The 26,793-nt window shown below is 43.3% G+C and overlaps 2 protein-coding genes and 2 long non-coding RNA genes across 6 annotated transcripts in view; 2 read left to right on the plus strand and 2 right to left on the minus strand.

Moving 5' to 3' along the window:
- LOC126914807 (A disintegrin and metalloproteinase with thrombospondin motifs 3-like) overlaps positions 1–26,793 on the plus strand; it is a 434,443-nt gene that overhangs the window by 352,930 nt on the left and 54,720 nt on the right. The window lies entirely within an intron of this gene.
- Positions 1–26,793, plus strand: part of LOC126914799 (A disintegrin and metalloproteinase with thrombospondin motifs 3-like) — a 97,216-nt gene that overhangs the window by 16,615 nt on the left and 53,808 nt on the right. The gene's annotated exons all lie outside the window — the stretch shown is intronic.
- On the minus strand, positions 3,377–13,417 carry LOC126914946 (uncharacterized). 2 transcript variants are annotated; one of them, XR_007709968.1, is made up of 2 exons: positions 13,381–13,417; positions 3,377–3,519 (listed from the first exon to the last, which is right to left on the minus strand). It is a non-coding gene; the product is annotated as an uncharacterized LOC126914946 (long non-coding RNA). The 2 variants fall into 2 exon arrangements; XR_007709967.1 differs by lacking the exon at positions 3,377–3,519 and adding an exon at positions 8,978–9,120.
- Positions 22,255–22,495, minus strand: LOC126914944 (uncharacterized). The gene is made up of 2 exons (XR_007709965.1): positions 22,412–22,495; positions 22,255–22,298 (listed from the first exon to the last, which is right to left on the minus strand). It is a non-coding gene; the product is annotated as an uncharacterized LOC126914944 (long non-coding RNA).

The raw sequence follows: 26,793 nt of genomic DNA on the forward strand, positions 1-26,793 counted from the left end.
AAGTGTGTGGCTGGTCGGACATCCACATGGTGGTTTTCGCCAGAAAGCTTCTCACAGGCTCTGCTCAAGCTTTCGCACGCCAAGAACGATGCACGAAGTCCTGGGCGAAGTTTAAAAAGGCGTTGGTAGATGAATTCCCAGACATAGTGAGTGACCGGGAGGTACATCAAGAATTAGCACATAGAACGAAAAGAACAGACGAGAGTCTGCTTCAGTATATGTATAATATGCGTGAGATTGCGGGACAAGGAAGAGTCGATACACAGTCGGTAATCGACTATATTATCCAGGGTATTCCCGATGAGGTCGCGAATAAAGCCATACTATACGGGGCCAGGAATATGCAGCAGCTGAAGGAACGCTTCAAACGGTATGAAGCGATGAAAAGTGAGATGAGGACGAAAACAAAATTTGGGGAATGCAAGGACGATGAAGCGGAACGATCAGCAATACGGAAGCAGTCGAGGCAAACGAGCAGTGATCCCAAAAGGTGCTTCAATTGCGGCGGTGACGATCACTTAAGTGTTACGTGTCCAAAGAAAGAGAAAGGTGTGAAGTGCTTTAGCTGCAACGAATTTGGACATGTTGCGGCGAAGTGTACTGCACGACCAAAGGAGACTTACGTCATCTCGAGGCCCGAGAAGAAGGAGTACGTGAAAGAAGTGTCGATAGATGACTGTAAGATTACATCGTTAGTAGATACGGGTAGTGATCTCACGTTCATACGATCAGACGAGTATGCGAGGTTAGGATCACCACCGCTAGGAAATTGTAAACTTAAGTTTGATGGTTTGGGTTCCGCTGACAATGAGACCTCGGGTGAATTTACGAAGGTAATGACGGCCGACGGGCAGGCTGACGGTCACGAAGACGCGTCGGATATATTGAGGGTCAACGTGATAGAACAGTTTGACGAGATAGATGTAGCGCACATAGAGGAACCTCACTACCGTGAAGCGATTCGCGATATCTTTAGGGGGTATAAGCCAGAGAAGACGCGGGATGTCGGGATAACCGCGAAAATCGTGTTGAAAAGCGACAAACCCGTAGTACAAAGACCGCGAAGACTGGCGCCGTCTGAGAAAAGAGAAATAGACGACTTGGTGAAGTTGCGAAAAAACGAAGGCGATTTTAAGTGTCAGGTATGTCATAGGCCGGGCAAAAATATGGAGTACGCGGATACCCCGAGTAGAAATTCACTGCCGGGTGCTGTGTATGTGGCTGAGTGTGAGGACGGGCTGATTGCACGGTTGAGAAGCGCACAGAAGAAGGGCATTGAAGTCCGTAAGATTTTAGATGCCGCAACGTGTACTCAGGCCGATAGATATGTAACCAGAAGATTAATCGACGAAGAGTGGGGCGTGAATTTCGAAAAACAGCGTCGTGAGTTACGTGAGGACGCGAAAAGGAAGATCGCTGCGACGCAAGAAGAAAACAAAAGGAATTTCGACAAAAGACGGAAGAGTGCGAAGCAGTACCTAAGGGGAGATCTGGTAGCCATTAAGAGAACTCAATTTGGCCCAGGTTTAAAATTCGGGGGCAAATTTTTAGGTCCGTACCGGGTATTGCGAACAATGTGGAATGACCGATACATGGTGGAGAAAGTAGGGGAGCATGAGGGGCCTACGCACACGTCGGCGACCGCCGACTTCATGAAGCCTTGGGTCCTCAACGCCGAAGACGACGCATCCGACGATAGCGAAATTGAAGACCACATCTGAGGGCAGATGTTATTGCAGGATGGCCGAATGTAGTATCGTGGGCAAAAGGCCTAAGATATCTGCCGAATCGTAAATAATGTCGCGAGAGCCGCGGCATCGTCGGGTACATCAATGTGTCGTCGATCCTTTTTAAGTGGATAGTTTCGTGGAAAGGGCCCGCGTGACCCTGGCCATGGGCGTTTCGGGACACGTGTCTCGAACGGCGGGAAAAGACAAAGAGACGTTAAAGTGAGTATTAGTTGAGAAGCCGGAGAGAACGGATGCAAAAGGTGTGCAGAGTGTGAATTGAGAAGCGAGAGCGAGCGAGTGTAAAAGCCGAAGAGTGTGAATCGGGAAGTCGAAAGCCGCGTCTGAAAATAAGACGTACGACAGCATTGTAATTATTTCGTTGCTTCGAATATTATTAATTAAATCAAAACATCATTACTTGTCCTTTCCTCTAAGACCCATTAAGATACTACATATATATATATATATATATATATATAAATTATATATAATAACAATTGTACAGTGTATAAGTATAGCAAATGAAGATACAGTGTAACCTGAAAAGTAGTATTAGACAGTAACTAGTCAGACGCGAGTGTTTCAATGATCGTTCGATGTTTCTTATTACTAAGGTGGATAGTTTCATAAATTTTTCCAAAGTAAATTAATATTTCTTTGTTATTTAGTAAAAAAATGGATCAGTGTTCCATCAATGATTAAGGAAAAGAATTAAATATTAATAAATTATGATATATATTAAATTAATTAAGAGTTAATTATTGTACTTTAATTACGATATGTAAAATAACGAATTAAAATTCACAATTTGTCCAATTTGGACATTTGGTGGAATTTTTTAACGGTTAAATTAGCATGTTGGTGGCTACCCCCAGCGGGGTACCATCCTCGTGTTTGTTAGGTTATGTCCTTTATAAGGTCTGCTGGGTGCTTCCTTTTTAGCTTTTTAGCTTCCTTTTTATATCATAATTTATTAATATTTAATTCTTTTCCTTAATCATTGATGGAACACTGATCCATTTTTTTACTAAATAACAAAGAAATATTAATTTACTTTGGAAAAATTTATGAAACTATCCACCTTAGTAATAAGAAACATCGAACGATCATTGAAACACTCGCGTCTGACTAGTTACTGTCTAATACTACTTTTCAGGCTACACTGTATCTTCATTTGCTATACTTATACACTGTACAATTGTTATTATATATAATTTATATATATATATATATATATGTCGGAGATGAAAGAACGCCGGAGCTCCTCCTTGGATTCGCGGGAATACCGCAACTCTGTAACTTGGATTAAACGAATGCCGCTCCGATTGTTCGAGATTTATGATCATGAGCTTGGACTCGAGGCGACAATCAGTCGCCGAACGTAGCCGCGGTCAAAGGGATGAACGTTTTATCTAACAAAGGCACAGAGTAACTCTATACCTCTCCTTAAAAGAAATAGTCGTAGCGATACGTGGCAGTAAATACTTCAATAGTTTCTATCCCGCGGCCCGCCACACGCAGATTTTGTCCTTCGGGTAAGATGATCGCCGGGTGTCGGCATGCCTTTGTGGCGTATGTTTAGCTAACGTAAGGACCCGCTATAGATCTTAAGATTTAGTCAAGCGAAGTCCGTCAAATAGACTTTGTTGCAACTACGGGAAGATAGGAGAAACCTATCCTCCACGAGCGTTGCCCCCCGTCAACAACCTCCCCTCAAGGGCGGCCAGCATCTCTTTCAAAACGCCGATATGGAGATCGACCAATTAGCAACAGCGCTAATTTCCCTCTCCTTTGGAAAGAAAGCTTTCTTTGACGAATCCGAGGATCTCATATCCTTAGACCCACCCAATATAGTTTTCCTCGACGACATCGTCGAGACGGAGATTCATTCTTTCGTACGATCTCATCGACGAATGACAGTGCCACCTTACAACCAGCGAATACATCACTTCTAGTTAATAAAGAGTTAGACTTGAACTGTGCGAGAACATACGTTTACCATCCCGTGACCGCGGATTCGTTTCGAACCTAAGGTCATCATCACTAGTGCGTAATCTTGTTAATAAGCCCGTGCTAATAAACTCTCCATTGTATCACGGCAATGGCTAATTCCAACGAAAATTCATTAAACGCCCATCCCCATAATCCTGACTTTAATCCGACATCAGAAGTGGGATCAGGGCCATACGTAACGATGGAACAACTCATGGCCATCGTGCGCCAGATAACTCAGCCGCGAGAGCAAAGACCGAGTGAAACATCTACGATCGTGCCGCTTCCGCGTTTTAACCCCGGAAGCTTGGGTTCTGACCCAGCCGCATGGTGTGCGACTGTTGACGTGATCATGGAAGAAAAACCTTTGCAAGGCAGTGCGCTACTTTGTGCCTTGAGTGCCGCTCTAGAAAGCTCGGCAGCGCAGTGGCTTACACAAGTACCTGCTACTCAAATTTCCTCTTGGCCAAAGTTTAAAGACCGTTTCCTTACACGCTTTGGTGGGAAAGAGACAGCCGCCACGACGCTATGGAAGATGAAAAACCAAGCACGACTGGAGGGTGAAACCCTGGGAGATTACAGCAGCCGTTTACGTTCCTTCCTGATGGCGAGGTGGGAAAGGTGTACCAAGGACGAGATAGTCAACGCTACCGTGCTCCTTCATATAGGTTCACAGGACCAGCGCGTCCTACGGATAGCACTCACGAACGATATCAAGACCGAGGACCAGCTCACAGGCGAAATGACAGTGCTCTCCGATTCTGTGAAGAGGCCGGCGTCTTCAGTAAGCAACTCCTCCGCGAGTCCCGAAGCTAAACGGCATAAGCCTTCTGACTCCCGACACAAGTGCTACCACTGTGGTAGACACGGACATAAAGCATCTGAGTGCCGCGAGAGGACAAGACTGGAGGCGGAGAAACGCAATCGAAAATCAGGGGAAAACCGGGCTGCCACGTCTTCGAAGGTGTCCTGCTACAGGTGTAACGAGGAGGGCCACATCGCGCCCAACTGCCCGACCTTACGTAGAGGAAACCCTGCTACGAAAGAGGAGCGACAGGTTAACTTCTGTGTGGTGGAGGCCCCGACCGGTAAATTAAGTCACGAGGGTGAGTCGTTCCTGTTTTGTTTTGATTCCGGAGCTGAATGCTCATTAATCAAAGAATCGGTAGCTTCAAAATTTTCCGGCAAGAGAACGACCGAGATAGTAGTAATGCGTGGAATTGGGAACACTTGCGTTAAGAGTACGACCCAAATTCTGTCCGCCGTATGTATCAGCGGTCTTACACTGGAGGTAATTTTTCACGTCCTTGCCGACAATTACTTAAAACACGATATTATTATTGGGTGCGAAATTTTAAGCCAAGGCTTCGACGTACTCATGACGCGCAATAGCCTCGATATTTGTAAGTCGAAAACGGTTAATGTCTGTAATAATATCGCCGAACCTGCGATCGATCTCAATGATGTAGACACCGAGGTACTCGGCGACGATAAAGACCGATTGATTTCCATTCTCGGCAGATTCAAAAACTCGTTCATCACGGGTTTCCCACGTACCCGCGTAAATACGGGTCAATTAGAAATACGGTTGATCGACCCTAACATCACCGTCCAAAGAAGCCCCTATAGACTTAGCGAGGAAGAACGGAGAATCGTACGAGCGCGAATCAGCGAACTACTCAGAGCTAACATTATAAGACCTAGCAATTCGCCGTTCGCGAGCCCCATGCTACTCGTGAAGAAAAAGGACGGTTCGGATAGATTGTGCGTAGATTTTCGAGCGTTGAATAAGAATACGGTCGCGGACCGGTACCCCCTACCCCTTATCGCGGACCAAATCGCGAGGTTACAAACGGCGAAATACTTCATTAGCCTGGACATGGCCAGCGGGTTCCACCAAATTCCTATACATCCTAATTCGGCGGAATACACGGCGTTCGTTACACCCGACGGGCAGTACGAGTACGTAACGATGCCGTTCGGATTGAAAAATGCACCGTCTGTTTTTCAGAGGGCCATTTTCAATGCCCTGGGCGACCTTGCGTATTCCTACGTCGTTGTCTATTTGGATGACGTCCTAATTATCGCCGACTCAATAGATCAAGCCTTAGAGAGGTTGGACATCGTGTTAAGTACCCTTGTAAACGCCGGGTTTTCGTTTAACTTTTCTAAGTGCTCTTTCCTGAAGACGTCGATACTCTATTTGGGATACGTAATCCAGAACGGAGAAGTCCGTCCCAACCCGGGTAAAGTATATGCCTTAAGCTCCCTACCCGCGCCGACGACCGTCACACAGCTCAGGCAGTTCATAGGGCTAGCCTCGTACTTTCGGAAGTTCATCCCTAAATTTTCGCAATTGTTAAAACCCTTATACGCGCTTACGTCCGGCAGTAAAAATATAACATGGGCGGACAGGCACGAAAAAATAAGACAAGAGGTAATCTCCGTTCTGACCGACGCACCGGTGTTAATGCTATTTGACCCCAATTACCCAATAGAATTACATACCGATGCTAGCTCCGAAGGATTTGGGGCTATTTTAATGCACAAGGTGGAAGGTAAAAATCGAGTAGTAGAATACTATAGTAAAAGAACCAGCCTCACGGAATCCAGATATCACTCTTATGAACTCGAAACATTAGCTGTTGTAAACGCCATAAAACATTTCCGCCACTACCTGCACGGACGGGAGTTTCTTGTCGTCACGGACTGCAATTCATTAAAGGCGTCTAAGAGCAAAGTACATTTGAATGACAGGGTACACAGGTGGTGGGCTTACTTGCAAACGTTTACCTTCGACATTGTGTATCGGGAGGGCAAGCGAATGGCCCACGTAGATTTCTTTTCGCGAAATCCCACAGGCGTTGACCCTATTAGATTCGACAAAATCAAAGAGAAAATGGTTAATCTGGCCGAAATTTCGGAAGACTGGCTACTAGCCGAACAACGTCGTGACCCCCAAATTTCGGGAATTGTCGAAAAGTTGCAAAATGATGAGCTCGCGGAAGACATCGCGAATACTTACGAATTACGGTCCGGTACTCTCTACCGGAAAATTCAAAGAAGAGGCAGGACTCTCAGTTTACCTATTGTTCCAAGAGGGTTTAGGTGGTCCGTTATTAACCATGTGCATCAGTCAATTATGCACTTGGGTTGGGATAAGACGCTCGAGAAACTGTACGAGTATTACTGGTTCGAAGGAATGGCGAAGTACGTTCGCAAGTTCGTAGAGAACTGCCATGCTTGTAGAGTTTCGAAGGCTAGTTCAGGTAAGATACAAGCCGAATTGCATCCCATACCCAAGGCCAGCATACCTTGGCACACGGTCCACATGGATATAACGGGCAAGCTGAGTGGTAAAAGCGATTCGAAGGAGTACGTCATTGTGTTGATCGACGCCTTCACTAAATTCGTATACCTGCATCATACTCGTAGGATAGATTCTTTTAACACCATTAAAGCGCTTAAATCCGCTATATTTCTATTCGGGAGTCCCTGTCGGATAATAGCGGACCAGGGAAGGTGTTTTACGGGTAAAGAATTTCGCGAGTTCTGCGAAAGCAAACGAATTAAAGTTCACTTGATAGCGACCGGTGCCAGTAGGGCTAACGGACAAGTAGAACGTGTTATGGGCACGTTGAAAAATATGTTCACGACAGTAGAGATGACCGGGCGGCCGTGGCAAGACGCGATTGGGGAAATGCAGCTAGCGTTGAACTGCACCGTCAACCGCGTGACTAATTCGAGCCCCTTACAACTACTAATCGGTAGATCGGCGAGACCGTATGACCTATTGCTACCCGACAATATTGAAGAAAAAGAAGTCGATATCTCCGATGTAAGGCAGCAGGCCGTACAGAACATAGAAAGTAACGCCCAATACGACAAAGAAAGATTTGATAGGAACAAAGCTAAAGTGGTTAGGTTTAACCTCGGCGACTTCGTACTACGTAAGAACGAGGAAAGAAACCAAACCAAGCTAGAGCCGAAATTCAAGGGTCCATTTGTAATAACCGAGATTTTGGAAGGAGATAGATATATTCTAAAAACGCTAGACGGTAAACGATCGTATAAAGACAGTCACGACAGATTAAGAAAAATGCCGGACAGTCGCGTTCCCGCTGAGTTAGACGTCGGTAGTGACGGCAATAACAGTGACCACGACGACATGAGTACCTCGATCTCGGAAGATCCTTAGCACAAAGACCGTAGCACCTTACGGAGTATGTTATGAAGCTCGGTAAAGGGGGCAAGTGATGTGTTCACGCGCACCATGAGCTATAGAGTTATGAAGCTCGGTAAAGGGGCAAGTGATGTGTTCACGCGCACCATGAGCTATAGAGTTATGAAGCTCGGTAAAGGGGCAAGTGATGTGTTCACGCGCACCATGAGCTATAGAGTTATGAAGCTCGGTGAAGGGGCGAGTGATGTGTTCACGCGCACCATGAGCTATAGTGTTATGAAGCTCGACTAAGGGGCAAGTGATGTGTTCACGCGCACCATGAGCTACAGCGTTACGAAGCTTGGTGCGGTCGTGCGATCTAGAAAAACGAGATCCATTGGGGTACGAAATCGAGACTGGTCCATTTCGCCGTTATGACCCGACTGATAACCCACAGGATGCAACTAGCACTTCCAATATTAATTACAACGTTACTAATTCATGTTCTCTTCTATTCCTTTTGTTGTCAAACCTCCGAACAAAATTTTATTGTTACACTGGACCCTCAGCTTATTTAGACATTAAGTTAAATTGTAAACAATGTTAATTGTACCGAGACTAACGTTAAGAAAACTCTCAATATTGTAGCTACACCCGAGGACGTGTGATAGTCAGAATGGCCGTGTCGGAGATGAAAGAACGCCGGAGCTCCTCCTTGGATTCGCGGGAATACCGCAACTCTGTAACTTGGATTAAACGAATGCCGCTCCGATTGTTCGAGATTTATGATCATGAGCTTGGACTCGAGGCGACAATCAGTCGCCGAACGTAGCCGCGGTCAAAGGGATGAACGTTTTATCTAACAAAGGCACAGAGTAACTCTATACCTCTCCTTAAAAGAAATAGTCGTAGCGATACGTGGCAGTAAATACTTCAATAGTTTCTATCCCGCGGCCCGCCACACGCAGATTTTGTCCTTCGGGTAAGATGATCGCCGGGTGTCGGCATGCCTTTGTGGCGTATGTTTAGCTAACGTAAGGACCCGCTATAGATCTTAAGATTTAGTCAAGCGAAGTCCGTCAAATAGACTTTGTTGCAACTACGGGAAGATAGGAGAAACCTATCCTCCACGAGCGTTGCCCCCCGTCAACAACCTCCCCTCAAGGGCGGCCAGCATCTCTTTCAAAACGCCGATATGGAGATCGACCAATTAGCAACAGCGCTAATTTCCCTCTCCTTTGGAAAGAAAGCTTTCTTTGACGAATCCGAGGATCTCATATCCTTAGACCCACCCAATATAGTTTTCCTCGACGACATCGTCGAGACGGAGATTCATTCTTTCGTACGATCTCATCGACGAATGACAGTGCCACCTTACAACCAGCGAATACATCACTTCTAGTTAATAAAGAGTTAGACTTGAACTGTGCGAGAACATACGTTTACCATCCCGTGACCGCGGATTCGTTTCGAACCTAAGGTCATCATCACTAGTGCGTAATCTTGTTAATAAGCCCGTGCTAATAAACTCTCCATTGTATCACGGCAATGGCTAATTCCAACGAAAATTCATTAAACGCCCATCCCCATAATCCTGACTTTAATCCGACATATATATATATATGTAGTATCTTAATGGGTCTTAGAGGAAAGGACAAGTAATGATGTTTTGATTTAATTAATAATATTCGAAGCAACGAAATAATTACAATGCTGTCGTACGTCTTATTTTCAGACGCGGCTTTCGACTTCCCGATTCACACTCTTCGGCTTCTACACTCGCTCGCTCTCGCTTCTCAATTCACACTCTGCACACCTTTTGCATCCGTTCTCTCCGGCTTCTCAACTAATACTCACTTTAACGTCTCTTTGTCTTTTCCCGCCGTTCGAGACACGTGTCCCGAAACGCCCATGGCCAGGGTCACGCGGGCCCTTTCCACGAAACTATCCACTTAAAAAGGATCGACGACACATTGATGTACCCGACGATGCCGCGGCTCTCGCGACATTATTTACGATTCGGCAGATATCTTAGGCCTTTTGCCCACGATACTACATTCGGCCATCCTGCAATAACATCTGCCCTCAGATGTGGTCTTCAATTTCGCTATCGTCGGATGCGTCGTCTTCGGCGTTGAGGACCCAAGGCTTCATGAAGTCGGCGGTCGCCGACGTGTGCGTAGGCCCCTCATGCTCCCCTACTTTCTCCACCATGTATCGGTCATTCCACATTGTTCGCAATACCCGGTACGGACCTAAAAATTTGCCCCCGAATTTTAAACCTGGGCCAAATTGAGTTCTCTTAATGGCTACCAGATCTCCCCTTAGGTACTGCTTCGCACTCTTCCGTCTTTTGTCGAAATTCCTTTTGTTTTCTTCTTGCGTCGCAGCGATCTTCCTTTTCGCGTCCTCACGTAACTCACGACGCTGTTTTTCGAAATTCACGCCCCACTCTTCGTCGATTAATCTTCTGGTTACATATCTATCGGCCTGACTACACGTTGCGGCATCTAAAATCTTACGGACTTCAATGCCCTTCTTCTGTGCGCTTCTCAACCGTGCAATCAGCCCGTCCTCACACTCAGCCACATACACAGCACCCGGCAGTGAATTTCTACTCGGGGTATCCGCGTACTCCATATTTTTGCCCGGCCTATGACATACCTGACACTTAAAATCGCCTTCGTTTTTTCGCAACTTCACCAAGTCGTCTATTTCTCTTTTCTCAGACGGCGCCAGTCTTCGCGGTCTTTGTACTACGGGTTTGTCGCTTTTCAACACGATTTTCGCGGTTATCCCGACATCCCGCGTCTTCTCTGGCTTATACCCCCTAAAGATATCGCGAATCGCTTCACGGTAGTGAGGTTCCTCTATGTGCGCTACATCTATCTCGTCAAACTGTTCTATCACGTTGACCCTCAATATATCCGACGCGTCTTCGTGACCGTCAGCCTGCCCGTCGGCCGTCATTACCTTCGTAAATTCACCCGAGGTCTCATTGTCAGCGGAACCCAAACCATCAAACTTAAGTTTACAATTTCCTAGCGGTGGTGATCCTAACCTCGCATACTCGTCTGATCGTATGAACGTGAGATCACTACCCGTATCTACTAACGATGTAATCTTACAGTCATCTATCGACACTTCTTTCACGTACTCCTTCTTCTCGGGCCTCGAGATGACGTAAGTCTCCTTTGGTCGTGCAGTACACTTCGCCGCAACATGTCCAAATTCGTTGCAGCTAAAGCACTTCACACCTTTCTCTTTCTTTGGACACGTAACACTTAAGTGATCGTCACCGCCGCAATTGAAGCACCTTTTGGGATCACTGCTCGTTTGCCTCGACTGCTTCCGTATTGCTGATCGTTCCGCTTCATCGTCCTTGCATTCCCCAAATTTTGTTTTCGTCCTCATCTCACTTTTCATCGCTTCATACCGCTTGAAGCGTTCCTTCAGCTGCTGCATATTCCTGGCCCCGTATAGTATGGCTTTATTCGCGACCTCATCGGGAATACCCTGGATAATATAGTCGATTACCGACTGTGTATCGACTCTTCCTTGTCCCGCAATCTCACGCATATTATACATATACTGAAGCAGACTCTCGTCTGTTCTTTTCGTTCTATGTGCTAATTCTTGATGTACCTCCCGGTCACTCACTATGTCTGGGAATTCATCTACCAACGCCTTTTTAAACTTCGCCCAGGACTTCGTGCATCGTTCTTGGCGTGCGAAAGCTTGAGCAGAGCCTGTGAGAAGCTTCCTGGCGAAAACCACCATGTGGATGTCCGACCAGCCACACACTTCCGCCATTTCCTCGAAATCCCTTATCCATTGGCTCACATTCGGTAGGTCATCTCCGCTGAATTTTCCTAACGAGTCTTTTACGTCTTCAAACGTTAACACCGTGCACTTAGGCTCGTCTTGCCCTCGTCGTCTTACCACTGGAGTCACCCGAACTCCGCCGTCTTGACTACTGAGATCGTGATTCCCTGGACCGTTGCCGTCTAAACGGTCCCCAATCACGCCCATCTCATCGTCGTCGTCGTCTTCTAAAACATCGTCGTCATCGTCGTCTTCTTCTCGTGCACCATGTTACCGATCTAAACGTACCGCAGCCAGCAATCGCGCTACCAGCTCGCGCTTTCTACCCGTTAATCTCAGCCGTCGTTTTCTCAGCTCGTCTTTTAACTCAGGTATTCGCATCTGAGCCACCTGCTCGTCAGTCAAATATGCTTCTCCTGCAATGTAGTTACTCATCGTTCCGAAATATCACTTTCACTTGTCACTTAGCGCTCTAGATCCCGGCTGAGCCCCCAAAATTATGTAGTATCTTAATGGGTCTTAGAGGAAAGGACAAGTAATGATGTTTTGATTTAATTAATAATATTCGAAGCAACGAAATAATTACAATGCTGTCGTACGTCTTATTTTCAGACGCGGCTTTCGACTTCCCGATTCACACTCTTCGGCTTCTACACTCGCTCGCTCTCGCTTCTCAATTCACACTCTGCACACCTTTTGCATCCGTTCTCTCCGGCTTCTCAACTAATACTCACTTTAACGTCTCTTTGTCTTTTCCCGCCGTTCGAGACACGTGTCCCGAAACGCCCGTGGCCAGGGTCACGCGGGCCCTTTCCACGAAACTATCCACTTAAAAAGGATCGATGACACATTGATGTACCCGACGATGCCGCGGCTCTCGCGACATTGTTTACGATTCTGCAGATATCTTAGGCCTTTTGCCCACGATACTACATATATATATATATGTGTGTGTAGTAAACAAATTCTATCAACAATACAGGAGTAATATTATTTAATATAAACAACGTATATAATTTAACAGAGACATTGATCTTTTTTCGTAAGTTTGATTAATTTCTTATTTCTTAATTTCTTCTCACTTTTTAATTCTATTTATTCAAAACATATATATTTGTCGGAGATGGAAAAACACCGGAACCTCTCCTTGGATTCTTGGAATACCGTAATGTCGTAATTTAGATTAAACAAATGTTGCTCCGATTGTTCGAGGTTTATGATAGTGAGCTTGGGCTCGAGGCGACAACCAGTCGCCGAACGTAGCCGCGGTCAAGGGATGAACGTTTTATCTAACAAAGGCACAGAGTAACTCTATACCTCTCCTTTAAAGAAATAGCCGTAGCGACACGTGGCAGTAAATATTTCAAAGGTTTCTGTTCCGTGGCTCGCCACACGCAGATCCTATCCTTCGGGTAAGATGATCTCCAGATGTCAATATACCTCCGCAGTATGTTTAGCTAACTTGAGGACCCGCAATAAATCTTAAGATTTAGTCAAGCAAAGTTCTTCATTTAGACAAACAGTCCTTGTTGCAACTACGGGACGATAGGAGAAGCCTATCTTCCACGAACGATGCCCCCGTCAACAACCTCCCCTCAAGGGCGGCCAGCATCTCTTTCAAAACGCCGATATGGAGATCGACCAATTAGCAACAGCGCTAATTTCCCTCACCTTTGGAACGAAAGCTTTCTTTGACGAATCCGAGGATCATGTCCTTAGACCCACCCATTATAGTTTTCCTCGACGGCATCGTCGAGACGGAGAGTTACTATCCGGTACGATCTCGACGACGATTCAAGTAACTCTCGGATACATAGTGATGGCCCCATGCATTAACATTGAGTACAACTTAGACGCTAAAGAAGAGTAGAGTTCGTCATCCCGTTGACCGTGGATTCGTTATTGAGCCTAAGATCATTGTCATTAGCTTCTCGAGTATCAAATTATCGCGATTACTTGTCCAATTCCAACATGGTCATGTTTGCACTAGTAAATATCTCCTCTATTGCATAGTGATCACGTCTAGTGTCAATAGGGATTCGTTTACGCCCTTAACCCTAACTCTAATCGTAACGCCAACCCGACATCAGAAGTGGGATCAGTGCCGATTATAACAGTGCTAGAACTTACGACCATCGTGCGCGAGTAACCCAGTCGCTAGTGCAAAATCGAGTGTGAAACCGGAATCGAGTGAAAATGGAAAAACTTCTAGAGACCCTTTAAAGACGAGATAAGAGGGAAATAGTTGAAACAAACAACAATATAGAACGATTAGAAGGAACTCAGAAAGCCACAAACTGGATATCAGAGTATGAAGAGGAATGCAAAAAATACAAAATAAAAAGCGATGAGGAAAAGTCAAAGGTTTGAGAAAGTACCTAGGAAAAACAGCAAAAAGGTGGTACCAAACAAATCTACTGAAAGCTGGAGGACACAACTGGGAAGATTGGAAAGAAGCATTTCTCAAAGCCTTTAAGAATAAAGGTTGGCCTGCAATACGATATGCTTACAACTTTAAATACCTTTCAGGTTCGTTCGTAGAATATGCAATAGAGAAAGAACGACTAATATTGGAAGTAAAAAGGGAAATGGATGAAGAGGTGAGGATACACCTGATTGTCATTGGATTACCTATCGAAGTCCAAGACAAAATCGAAAGCGATAATATACAGACAACAAATGACCTAATAGGAATTTTGGGACAATATGAAGACTGGAGAAAAAGGAAAGAAACACAAGAAAGAAAGATAGACATGGTTAGAAAGGTAAATCCACCATTCAAAAAAAAAACCGTGCACAATCTGTGAAGCACTGAACTTCCCGGGCCGATTCCACCCAGTGGAATTATGTAGAAATAGAGACAGAAACCCCCAGAAGAAACCCAAACAAATAAATTCACTGGAGGCGCTCACATCAGAAAATGAAATAGCAGGAACATCGGATGGGAAGGAAGAAAAACACTAAAATGCCCGGAGAAGTACGAATCTTTTTCTTTAAATATATTATGCAAACGTTGAACAAAGTTATGTTTTGTTAAGCTAACAGGATACACTAAAAATACATTATCACATACATTATCCAGTTCGTTCGTGAGTGCCGAGGCGTGCAGACGTGTGTCCAGTGCCCGGCAATGTTCACAAAGCAGCACGTGAGCATCCAGTTGCTGCTGAGTGCCGAGACGTGCAGACGTGTGTCCAGTGCCCTGTGAAGTTCACAAAACTCCACGTGACGCCCATCTGTCGAAAGCGAATCCAACTAACCTAGCCAGGGGTTAACAGCCTCTCGATTAGTTCTTTCACACTGAATTAACTAGCTCGATGATGGCTCTATCATTCCCAACAGGCTCCCCGGAGCTAAATTATAACACCGCCATTTTTCCTCCCCCGTGGCAAGAGGGCAACACATCTATCCTGGTAAACGACCATCACACGAAAAAACGAAAGCTCGAACCAACCAAGACAAATGTAAACAAGAGTCAAACTAAACCATCAGCCAGCCAGGTGACCACCTACAATAGATTTTCAATACTGGAGTCCACGGAAGACTCCATGATTACAACCGAAAAGGTAAATAATCTCCATACTCAAAGAATTCCCCCTCCCCCACCGATATTCATTAACGACGTAATCGACATACAGTCAATGATTAAGACTATCGAAAAAGACATCAGCAAAGAGGACTACAAGTTAAAGATTAACAACAACCACGTGAAAATACTGCCGACCCACCCAAACGCCTATAGAAAGTTAACCAAGCTATTAAAAACGTTAAACGCTAAATTCCACACATACCAGCTCAAACAAGAAAGACCATTTCGAGTGGTGCTACGCAACATCCACCACTCAGTCGATCTAGACGAACTAAAGTGCGAACTGTTAAATCACGGCCACGAAGTAACTAACATCAGCAACATTAGGCATAGAATCACAAAAAACCCACTATCCTTATTTTTTATAGACTTAAAACAAAAAACAAACAACAAAGAAATCTACAACATCAATCGGCTGATGAACTCCATAGTTAAGTTCGAGCCACCTCTTGTAAAGAAAGAAATAATACAATGCAAAAGGTGCCAAAGGTACGGCCACACGCAGAAATACTGCAATCACAACTTCCGGTGCGTAAAATGTGCAGGTAATCACCGCACTGACCAATACACTAAATCCCCGGAAACCCCCGCCAAGTGTATCCACTGTCAAGGAGAGCATCCTGCGAACTACAAAGGATGCTCAGCCTACAAAACACTACATAATATAAAGTATCCAAAACTGAGACCCAAGGACATAACCATACAAGAACCTAAACCCCAAAAACTCACCACACCAACAGTATCCTATGCGCAGGCAACGCAAGGAAACGTAAACAACTCGAAAACACACAGTGTACACACAGAAAATAGAATTCCCACCCCACAAAGCACAGACAACTTTACCAGACTCGAAAAACTTATCGAGAAGCAAACTGAGCAAATTAACAACTTGCTGTCACTACTCACACTCTTCATGGACAAATTCATACGCACAGAAGCAAAATAAAACCAATGCGAATAGCTCTGTGGAACGCCAACGGTCTAGCTCAGCACAAATCTGAACTAGAACTATTCTTAAAACAACAGCAAATCGATGTGATGCTCATATGCGAAACCCACTTCACCGACAAAAACTACCTCAAAATACACGTCTACAACTTCTACCACACCCAACACCCCAGCGGAAAGGCCCACGGCGGCACCGAAATCATAATCAAATCAAACATCAAGCACTACGAACTTCAACCATTCCAGAAAGACTACCTCCAAGCAACAAACGTAGCAATAGAAGACTGTCATGGTACAATCACCACTTCAGCTGTATACTGCCCTCCCAGACACTCCATCGCCAAAGAAGACTTTGACCACTTCCTGGACACCCTGGGCAACAGATACATAGCCGGAGGAGACTACAACGCTAAACACACCCAATGGGGTAGCAGACTGGTTACAGTAAGAGGCAAAAACCTCCTCAACAGCATAATAACCAACAACCTCAACTACCTTACCACATACGAACCCACACACTGGCCCACCGACACAAACAAAATACCCGATCTCCTTGATTTCTTCATAACTAAAAATATCTCGTCAAGACACGTCCAAATCAATTCCTCGGCTGATCTCTCCTCTGATCATTCCCTCGTGATAGTAACAGTCAGTTCAACTATCATCGAGAATACACCTAATGGCTCCATTCATAACCAACACACCAACTGGCAGCTCTTTAGAGAAGTCTTTACCCACACAACTTCAGCCTCATCCTCACTAAAAACCAATGATGAAATCGAAGCAGCCACGGAATACCTAAATGCGAGCATAATAAACGCTATCCGCGTCTCCACACCGGCAAATACGAGAACGGAATGTAGCATTAACTTGGTACATAAAATCCCACCCCACTTTGTCTCCAGCATATTGCTTGTACGGTTCTGCAACCATGTAACATTTGCCCCTAATGCGATACAAGTATGAGAGGAGCTTCGGTATGTTGCAGCCTAAGTATCGTGAATTACGAGCGCAATAAAAATGTTACATAAGGTACAATTGCTACAACAAGGAAAACAACGTTCCGATTTGTTTAATTCTTTTAATTCGAATCACGAAAAAAGCACATTGTTACGTCGCCTAAACATCTGCATGCCAGCCCTCGCGACCGGACAGCCAGCGGCCTGCGTAACGTCACTCCGACCCTCAATAAACCTAAGGACCCAATATATTCTTTCGCTGTCACTGTATTGTATCAACAGGCGTCTTCAGTCAACCCCTTTGTCCTGAAGAATTTCTTAAGCCAAAAAATATTTGTCGAAGCACATCTGGTTTTTAGAGAGGTCCTTGGGTTTATCAGGCGCGCTGAAAAAATACGGAGAAAGCGAACACGCACCCATCGGGAAGAATCGAATAGCTAGCTAATAAATCAATCAGGTTTTTCCATGAACAAGGTCTCCTATCAACCACGATGGTAGGAGGCCTTCTACCCATCCCTTCAAGCATCAGCGTAGGGCATAACCAATCGACATCGCGGATCATTACCCTCACTTTTCTTAACGAAAAGTGTGAACAACGAATCCGCGTTCGTCATGCAAAAGGGCACACCCACACTGAACTTTCTTCCATCTCAACGCAAGAGCGACCAATTAGTCAAAATTCTAACGCCTAACGTCTAACTCTGAACAGAACACCAATTCAAGTCGATCCGCGACATTGCCAAACATTCGCTTATTCTATTAAGTATCATATCGTGCTACGTCCACCAAGAGACTAAGTTCAATTGTAAGAGCCTTGCTCTATATTGTATACATCTACATTATCTGCGTGCGATAAAGTTGTTAATTGTTTATCTCTTTTCAATCGTGTAGACTAATTGTTGGAAATATACATTATTATAATTCTGTGACTCTCAGTGTTATACCGCATCAACCACCCCGATTATCCTAACCGAAATACGGGGATCGAACTATTCGTGGTGTCGATTATTCTAATCGTAACGGGAATTTACGACTCTCGTTGACGCGTATTCTAACGACCGCGTCTCCCCGCGATAGCTCGAAATTTACACACATGTTCATTCAAAATGATAGTAATCCGTGTTATGAAAGAAGCAAGGACGAGCATATAAATTGATTTGAATTTTTCAAAATATTTGTTCAGATGGCGAATCGAAGAGATGAAAGGCGAATCGAAAGTTGAAAGATTTCGGAATAAATTATTTTTTTAACGTTCTGTACGTGTGCGAATCTTCGAAAGATGTCCCAATTTCCGTTGCTCTAAACCCAGATAAAGAAAGCTTGAAAAATAAACCTCTACCTTGTTCATCGCAAAAACTCAAGTCGTTTGGTCTGACCTTACGAAGAAATTATTCAATTGCGAAGGATGTTGCGATAGTATTGCCGTTCACTGTACATGACCATTCTATGGCAAATCGATCATTCTTTCGCGTCGCGATGTCAGGGATTCTTTTTTTTTCCAACTTGCCAACTCGAGAAAGCGAAAAAACTTTCGACAGATCTAACTCACGAAGATGGAAGAGATCGATTTACGTAAATGGAAAGATGCGTAGCTATCTTTAAATAAATAAAAAACTTACATATTATTTAAACGAAAAAGGTCGTTTCAACAAAGATCCATTTTGAGACCAAAACAAAGATCCAAAATTTCTCCCTATCGCGCTCTCTTTTCTCTCATCTTTACACACTCATTGTGTAATATCATGGTCATATAGCAGTTTCAACAATGTTTCGACCATGTAACGAGCTATCCTAATCACATCGAACTACCACGGAAAATGCAGTCGAACAAGCAGACAAACGAAAATTAATCGCTGCGAGTCTTTTTCCTGTCGTTGCTATATACTATGTATGTATGTATGTATGTATGTATATATGTACGTACATTTATATATGTAGCTTGCTCCGGACATACAGACTAACAGATAATAACCGAAGAGAAATATCCAGGCTGTGTCACACGACAAAAGCCACTAGCATGATTTAGGATGCCACCAGTGATAAAGGATATGCATCTATTATTTATAGTGATAAAAATTCTATTACTTTCTTCTCACAGTACTGTGTCTAACTAGACTGTGAATATTTATTGCGCGCTCATATTTCCACGAAAATAATTAAGAGAGACACTTGAACCGGAAGTTGCCGTTATTTGTTAAATATTATATTAGATCGTGGCAAAAGTTTCTTTCGTTCTATAAGGAAATCATAGACGCGCAACATTTTTCTGTTTTCTATTATTTTATCGAATTACGTACGATCCATTTTGTCCTATTAAGATGAAGATCGCATTGTTTGACTGAATTTTCGTGTTTGTATAAAGATGCGTTGTCGTAAAAGATATGTTTGTAAAACAAAGACGATTAGGGGACAACCTGCTGGTGTTACAAGCAACAGGTACTACGATATACATATTCCAACGAAAATAAATAAAAACGCGCTTCATTAACCAGGCACACGTCAACGCGTAAATTCAACAAATTGTGGAACTTTGAAATTGCACGCAGACAATACGTGGATGCGTATGGCGCAATTTTTATTTTCTACCACAATTCACCCTCGGAGAGTGAAATCTACCTCTGACAATTTCCCGCTATTGCTGTAACATTGACGGATACTTTTATCGAACGATAGGCGCTGATCGAAAGATGTAACTCTCGTCCGAAAAGTTTCTTTCTATGTATACTTGTGGCTTGAAAGCTATAACGGAAAATCGGAAAGTAGGCCGATTCTCGGAGGTGAATTTCATCCCCTTAGAGCAACTTTGGACAGCGAAAGAATGTGCTGTACGCGTCTCGGAAGTTTCATAATCTTTCGAAACTTGTCTTGTAAGTAGAAAATTTGCTTATATCTGTTTTGAATATTTTATACGCTTCTGCATTATTTCGTACACTCTGTGTACTCGTTTTCGAATTTCTCATAAACGCAGAGAAAACGTACGCGACGACTGTTCTATGCATCTCGTTTTTTGAAAATGAACGATAATCGCAAGAACTTGTAACGTTGAAGAACGAGCCACTGACTGTCGTCGTTGATCTTTCAGATCATCCTCGCTTTTATTTAATTACAGCTAAGTGGAAAACATCGGTAGCGAACACAACGTCGTCGATATCCCGTACAATACGTCGTGTTACGATATTACGATGAACATCATTTGTCAGCATCGGTTTCCCGTTGCCTTCGGCTTGCGATCTGATCTTTACAATTCTTGCGAATACGCCTTTCAACGACGCTTTAAACTCGTGGCCGTTTTCCAGGACAACGCACACCGCGCCCGATAGAAATATCGAAAGCGAAAGCTTTCTCTTGTTGGCGGATAAATGCCCGTGAAAGCTCCGGATCGATAAGGGACACGGTATGTTAAATTCTTTTTCTTCGAAACAGGTCTGATGCAGCTTTCGATATCTCGGTGAAGCGATTCGCGCGATAATCGTTTCCCTTTGCGACGATTCTGTGAAAAGCTTCACACGCTTTTCCGCTACACACGACAGATCGTCACTCTTTCTATCGAATAATCCAAGCCGAATCCAAGTTCGACAAGACCAATTCCGCAAAATTCCTGTCTCTCGCTATTCCTCGTGTAGAAGATTTACTAAGTTGAAATTTCACAGATCGTAGCTGCTAAGCTACTCGTAAGTTACTCGCAAATCCTTTCGTAACTTGTATCTCGTCCTTGCATCGTGTTTCTGCATATTCTTCCCAATAAATTCTAATTAAACCGCGGATCCTTATTTGGAGAATGTAAAAAGGTAGAATCTCGGTTGAAAATTGCCTTACCAACCAATTGCTGTAGAAAACGCTACTTTATATATTTTATATATTTTTTCGTGTTCCATTTCGAATTTCCTATGAATGGAATTAAGGAATCCTAGGAATGGAATAAATGGAGTATTAAAATCTTTCCGTTTAATTACAAGGTGGTCACAAAGCGAAAAGGTCAATGAAAATATTCTTGTCGCGCTTTTTCTCCTCTGCGATCTTCCGAGACGTTAAGAAAATCGAAATTGTAGGATTTTAAAAACGAACGTAAGACTTTGACGTTATTGAGAAAAATATTTTGACGTGAAACGATATCGCGATAAAGCCCGCTTAAGCTCGGTATTATCTTCGACGTAGAATAAACTTCTGCCCTTTTTTTAACTCGTCGAAGTTGCCTTAAGTTGTTTTAGCTGTCATCCTGCGCTACTTTCACTATCACTAAAAATTTCTCTCAGAAATTCCAACGAGAAGCAAAATTAAATAAATCGGCGTGCATAGTAATTGCGTTTTGTTATCACGACAAGAATCGCGTTAGTAGGAACGCAGTTTCAGCTTTTTTATTCGCCGCCAAAACGTTCATTTTTGATACTGTCAGTTTCGTTTGGATAGACAAAGGGAAAAAAGAAAGGGAGATAATTCGGACGTCTTACTCGGCAACTTTGCCTTCTTAATTAGCAGCGAGTCAACGACTTGTACGAAATTCTCCGCATTAGTCGGCGGCAGCTAATCGCGACAAATGGCGTGCAACGATGTGCAACTTGTCGTACAGCTGCGAAAAAAGCTATTCAGCTCGTTCTAGCAGGTTCAGTAATTTTAACGGCATAAGACATGTCCAACGTTTCGTGGAAAATTTTATCTGCGCTCTGTTTTTCTTTTATCGTTTTATTTCCGTGACTTGGAGATCACTTCCAGGCTGAGCAAAGGGAATATTTTAATACCAGATCAAAAAGGGAAACAGCCTATCAAATCGAACGATGGAAGGTTTTTTAAAATAGATGACAAATCTGCCAAGTTCTGGGTCCCGTTAAGAGCATAACTAACTTACAACTGCGTGATAACTAGATCGCTGGTGTTCACGCGTAAATTCATTCGTACCTTCATCGAAGCGATAAAAAATATTTTTTAATAACATTTCGGGTCGATGGAATTACGAATTTCCATAAAAATATGCGAGCCAAATTAAAATTTGTTTCGTCCACTATTGATATTGCCACATCTACAATGTGTTTTCCGCTTCTCACGTTTCGCGTATATATATGTCGAATTGTCGTTTGGATTTCGAGCGCGAGACGATTCTTCGTTAGCATTTGCCATCATGATGTTCAATAAAGGTTGTATTTACATAAAATTATATTTCTTTACAAAGTTTGATAAACAATTAGTTTAACGGTTAACTAAGATAACAAACAATAAGTAAACAAATGCTTTTAATAATATTCTTGGGTTCTGTAACGAATCCACGGTCAACGGGAAACTTTCTGTACGTTTTAATATTTTTTGATAGCTCACTGACACGTTCACTCAGGCACAGGGTTTCTCTAAGACTGACTCCAAGACGATGACAGTAAACTCTCCAAGGAGATTGCAAAATAAAAGACAGATACAGTTACATATATCAAATACATATCGATCGGGAATATCAACAAATTCCGAAGCGCCGCAACTAGGCAGTTCCACATAAACCAGCATTGCTCCTGATCAAGACTTGATTGTTTATACAGCGTATCCCTTAACACTGGAACCTCCTTTGTAAAACATTTCGTTCATCCCGTGACCGTGGCTACGTTCGGCGACCAGTTATGTCACCCCGAGCCCAAGTATTGAGAAATCTTCCAAAAGAAAGGCTCGATGTCTCTACATCTCCGACATATATATATATATATTTTTTTTTTTTCATGCTACGCGAATTTCCATAAATATATAAACATCGGCAGTCTAATTGAAACCCTGAAACCCTCGAACCGATGTATTTCGTTCGAAAATCAATTAAAGCGATGTTTTTCGATAATTCGAGAAATTAGTTAACAACGAATTCGATTTGATATGTTTTCATTGGACGCGTTCGCTTTAATTGCCCTTTCATCGAACGCTTTGCCTCGGTCCCCTGTCTTAAACATTTCCTCGGAGGATGAACTTCATAACGGACTTGATGAACGGTGTGGACTTAACCTTAAATTACTTAAGGTAATTTTTTATACTCGCGGAATGATCTTTTTCAGAGAATCTTAACGATGGTCGAGCTGATAGAAGGAGCAATGCATGTCTTTTAAACGTCTTCGTTTAAATCATTACGAGGTATTCGAATGAGTTGTAATCGACCATAAGCGTATCGTAATTGAATTATTAATTATTTATTAGAACAAACGATAATTAATATATATTTCTCGATGATACGTTTCTACGTGATATATCTCTTTTTCGTGAAAATTATCTCCTGAATTTTCCACCGTTTTGTACACCATGGTAAATATGTTCGTGAAATAGCTTTCACGATAAAAGTCTCTCGTACCTGCACGATAATAAAACTGTTTTTATTAAATCTCTTTCATTGTTTTCGAACAGAAAATCTATTCTCTGTTGTTTCTTATACGACGCGAAATACGTTCTACGACAGTGCGTTACCGTATAAAGGTTAAACTGTGTACCGTAAAAGGTCAGGCTACAAATGTTGAGAAAATTGTTTGGAAAATAATGGAAAACGTCAAGATAAAATCAGCATTTCTATCGGTTTAATATCTTTGCATGGAATACAAATTTTATTAATTTTAAAACAATTGACGTTATTTTCAGCAAGTTATTCGGTAAAAAATTCAATCGATATTTCACAAACTGGTTGTTCAACGGATATTCCTTTCTCCGTGGTTGCACAGAATACACATTATTTTTTCATTTTTCTTTTTTTTCCTTATCGAACCTCTGAATTCGTATCACAGTTGCGCATAAATATGCACGACGTAAAATTGCGTTAGACGCTTAATTTGCAATTCTTTCGAAGAATAAAAACACGCGAGTAATCTCTGCAGTAAATTAATAAATTTACTTGAAGGGTACTTGCGCGAAGAAAACATTGTAAATTGCAAAATTGAATAATTTTGATGTTTTACCGGAGAACGTTCTACGTACCGATAAAAATACCGTATTATGAAATTTAACTGTGATTTCACTTACCGAATAAGCTACCACTAACACTGGAAGATTGTGTCGCAACGTCGTTTCTCTGAAAAAAGAATATAAATTTCAATAAACATTGGTCGATCGTTTCTTAGCTTTCGTCTATGCCATCGATCTCGACGAATAGAATTTCCTTTGCAAGTAACAGCCGACACACACACACGCCTCTCTACCCGTACGCTTCCCTCGTTCGTGAATCTGGATGTTATGTTAAGGCTGAACTACATCAAGTTTTCTCCTGCTGGCGAAAAAACTTGTTTCTTGGCACTCGAGGTGATTTCTACGAGAACTCTTAGCTTGGTACGTTAAGAGCTGTACAGGCTACGCCGCCAAACTATACGTCGCTTGATAACTCGAATCACTTTGAATCGCAAACAACTGCAACAACACGAGCCAGAGAAGCGTTAATGGATTGCCGATCCCCGAACCGAGTGCCAAAACGCACTCAACGCGCACTGTTTTTATTCTGCTCAAACCGAGGAGGAAAAAAAAAAAAAGAAATAAAGGCACCTCATCCTCGTTGATCGATAGAATCGTTCTGTTTTGTGTCTGTTGGGGTAAACGAAGTAGCACAAGGTACGTTCCATCACGTTGCGAAACTCGTTCGCACATCGAAGGTAAATGAAGATACGTTTGAAGGAATGAATCCAATTAATTCCGCGAATTGGATGTGAATTCGAACAAAGCCAATAGGAAGCTGCGTCGATTCTCGAATTCTTCCAATAATTGGACAATAATGCCTGCCGCGGGTCAAAGATTGCCGCGCCGGGTTGAACGATAATCGATACTCGGCAATTTTATCAACGAACAATACGCAAACTGTTGTTTCGCGACGGACGCTATCGATAGAGCTGACGGTCGATGACGCCACTCGAGAATCGTGCAAGGGACAGCAGTTATTTCTTTGCTATTTTTCGGATTAAAGGTTTCCATGCACTTCACCACATTCGAATTGTTAAATTGCACCGCTGTTGACGAACTTGCGTCCTCTGCTCCCATTGCCACGCGCTCGAGCGTCGCATCGAATTTTTGTTGTTCGCTGTTATTCAAAGTCACGTCAATCACAAAGGCTTTCGGCTGCTATTTCGCGTTAATTCAATTCGAGGATCAAAAAGCGGAATAACCGCGTACCAATGGCGACATTGACGCGAACGAGGCGAGTTATTGTTCCCTCGAGTTTGCCAGCAACCTATATGTTTGTTTTATATTCGCTTCTCATCATCCTCGCTCTCCTGGGTAGCACAGAATTTCAGTTACGTTTCTCCTTGGTTTACGTCCATGGTCTACTCTTTCAACCAACGACCTTCGCGTCTCTCCTACTGAACATCTACGCTCGAAGCTTGAAACTTGAACTTCACCTTCGAACGTACCTCTAACTACTTGCACTATCGCTGCGCCTAAACTTTGACAACGTACAGACGTACAAGATGTGAAACTCAGTGTGAGAATATGCAAAAGACGTATCAACACGACGGACCACGGACAGGCCACGGAGGTCTATTACGAAACTTCAAGACACAAACGGAAGTTGTGTAATTAAAAGAAAATAGTTCGACGTATTACTACGAAGTAGCTCAATTTCCTTAACACTTTGACTGACACGCCGAAATCACATGTTTCACTCAGCACGCCACGGGAATATTTTTATTGTTCCAAGCATATAATGGCAAAATAATAATAAAATGACGATGTAAGACAACATTTTTCCCCAATGGACCATTTATCTTATTGGTGGTCAGGGGAGGCCACTGTGGCGCAATTGATAGCGACGCATTATAACAAGGCTTCGTTTATTTCAACAAACCAGTCGCATTCGTTATTTCGTCGCAAGCAAAACGTCCAGAATATATCGTTGAAACGTGTAGAAGATATTAGTAAACAGTATTTGCTCATTCTATATATAATAGTAAGGTATGTGCACACTTCTAACTTGAATTATATGATTATAAAGCAGCATTTACGATTATTTTCTAGTAATCTTAACTTAATAAAGAACGAAAGAGATTTCAATTTGAACGTTGAATCGCGAAAATGTTAAATATAATATAAATTAATATAAATTTTAAATCGCGAATTTGAAAAAGCAGGGAGGGCAGGGACACGGCGCAGCACGCGCTGGAGCTTTGTCCGGCGTGGGAGCTACACAGCTACTCCCTGCGGCACGTCATAGGTGAAAGATTGACACACCCTCGGCGATTCTAGAAACGATGTTGAGAGCGAACCATAGGAATACGAGGCTGTCCGCCTCTTTTGCGAGCGAGCAGAAAGGGAGAGAAAGAAGAACTCTCACCCTTGTAGGATCACGCATGCAGGGGGATGGCGTTCAGGCGGCCCTAGAACCGCTTCATCGCCGTCCCAACGGACCCACGACTAAAACAGGGGATAACGCTAGGGGCAATGCCCCCCCTCCCTAGCATCAAATTCAACAGTCGGAGAATTGTTAGGATTGGCTCGAACAAGAGGACGACGGAAAAGGGTGCAACTGAAGACAATTCATGAGAGGTTCCTGGAGCACTCCTGTCGTACGCGTAGAATGATCATCGTGAAATTTTAGTCGGTAAGAGTCCGACAGTACTCTACTGTTACCGATTATTAGCAGCAGCGGAGTGTTCATGAGGA

This window comes from Bombus affinis, chromosome 3, assembly GCF_024516045.1.
Source record: "Bombus affinis isolate iyBomAffi1 chromosome 3, iyBomAffi1.2, whole genome shotgun sequence".
Lineage (NCBI taxonomy): Eukaryota > Metazoa > Arthropoda > Insecta > Hymenoptera > Apidae > Bombus > Bombus affinis.